General features: G+C 41.3%; 3 non-coding genes across 3 annotated transcripts; all 3 read left to right on the top strand.

Annotated features, from left to right (window-relative positions):
* The first annotated feature begins 168 nt into the window (after positions 1–168).
* Positions 169–257, top strand: trnay-gua. Its single transcript is given in 2 exon segments — positions 169–205; positions 222–257. It is a non-coding gene; the product is annotated as a tRNA-Tyr (tRNA).
* Positions 258–926: 669 nt separating this feature from the next.
* Positions 927–1015, top strand: trnay-gua. The gene is given in 2 exon segments: positions 927–963; positions 980–1015. It is a non-coding gene; the product is annotated as a tRNA-Tyr (tRNA).
* Positions 1016–1422: 407 nt separating this feature from the next.
* Positions 1423–1511, top strand: trnay-gua. Its single transcript is given in 2 exon segments — positions 1423–1459; positions 1476–1511. It is a non-coding gene; the product is annotated as a tRNA-Tyr (tRNA).
* Positions 1512–1576: the final 65 nt, after the last annotated feature.

Raw genomic sequence — 1576 nt, 5'->3', positions numbered from 1 at the left:
GAGACATGTTCTTCTAATTCTGTGTAGTTCTTCTGCAATTATTTCAAGCAGGTAAGTCTGACTTTAGTCAACAATGAACCAGTTTTAAACAAGCATTTCCACAGTGTAATAAAGGTTTCTGTTATGTCCATGTCCTTGTTATTGGATGTTCTCAAAAGTGATGCGTTCCCTTCGATAGCTCAGTTGGTAGAGCGGAGGACTGTAGATTCATAATGTCAGAAATCCTTAGGTCGCTGGTTCAACTCCGGCTCGAAGGAGGTGCTTTATGTTTGTGTCCGACTGACAAAACAAGAAGCCGAGATGGGTTTCATTGCTTGATATGTTCAGACAAGCTTAGCTTGTCCACATCCAGCGCTAGAAGGTAAAACACACAGACAAAGATATGTTATGCCAATTCTCTGTAGTTCTTCTGCAGTTATTTAGAAGCCGAGATGGGTTTCTTTGCTTGATATGTTCAGACAAGCTTAGCATGTCCACATCCAGCGCTAGAAGGTAAAATACAGAGACATGTTCTGCTAATTCCGTGTAGTTCTTCTGAAATTATTTAAAAGCCGAGATGGGTTTCTTTGCTTGAAATGTTCAGACAAGCTTAGCTTGTCCACATCCAATGCTAGCAGGTGAAACGCAGACACAGAAACATGTTCTGCTAATTCCGTGTAGTTCTTCTGATATTTTTTAGAAGCTAAGATGGGTTTCTTTGCTTGATACGTTCAGACAAGCTGAGCTTGTCCACATCCAGCGCTAGCAGGTAAAACACAGAGACATGTTCTGCTAATTCCGTGTAGTTCGTCTGCAATTATTTCAAGCAGGTAAGTCTGACTTTAGTCAACAATGAACCAGTTTTAAACAAGCATTTCCAGAGTATAATAAAGGTTTCTGTTATGTCCATGTCCTTGTTATTGGGTGTTCTCAAAAGTGATGTGTTCCCTTCGATAGCTCAGTTGGTAGAGCGGAGGACTGTAGATTCATAATGTCAGAAATCCTTAGGTCGCTGGTTAAACTCCGGCTCGAAGGAGGTGCTTTATGTTTGTGTCCGACTGACAAAACAAGAAGCCGAGATGGGTTTCATTGCTTGATATGTTCAGACAAGCTTAGCTTGTCCACATCCAGCGCTAGAAGGTAAAACACAGAGACATGTTCTGCTAATTCCGTGTAGTTCTTCTGATATTTTTTAGAAGCTAAGATGGGTTTCTTTGCTTGATACGTTCAGACAAGCTGAGCTTGTCCACATCCAGCGCTAGCAGGTAAAACACAGAGACATGTTCTGCTAATTCCGTGTAGTTCGTCTGCAATTATTTCAAGCAGGTAAGTCTGACTTTAGTCAACAATGAACCAGTTTTAAACAAGCATTTCCAGAGTATAATAAAGGTTTCTGTTATGTCCATGTCCTTGTTATTGGGTGTTCTCAAAAGTGATGTGTTCCCTTCGATAGCTCAGTTGGTAGAGCGGAGGACTGTAGATTCATAATGTCAGAAATCCTTAGGTCGCTGGTTAAACTCCGGCTCGAAGGAGGTGCTTTATGTTTGTGTCCGACTGACAAAACAAGAAGCCGAGATGGGTTTCATTGCTTGATATG

The sequence above is a fragment of the Micropterus dolomieu genome, unplaced genomic scaffold (genome assembly GCF_021292245.1).
Source record: "Micropterus dolomieu isolate WLL.071019.BEF.003 ecotype Adirondacks unplaced genomic scaffold, ASM2129224v1 contig_11213, whole genome shotgun sequence".
Classification (NCBI taxonomy): Eukaryota; Metazoa; Chordata; class Actinopteri; order Centrarchiformes; family Centrarchidae; genus Micropterus; species Micropterus dolomieu.
This window is presented reverse-complemented; position numbering and strand designations above follow the sequence as displayed.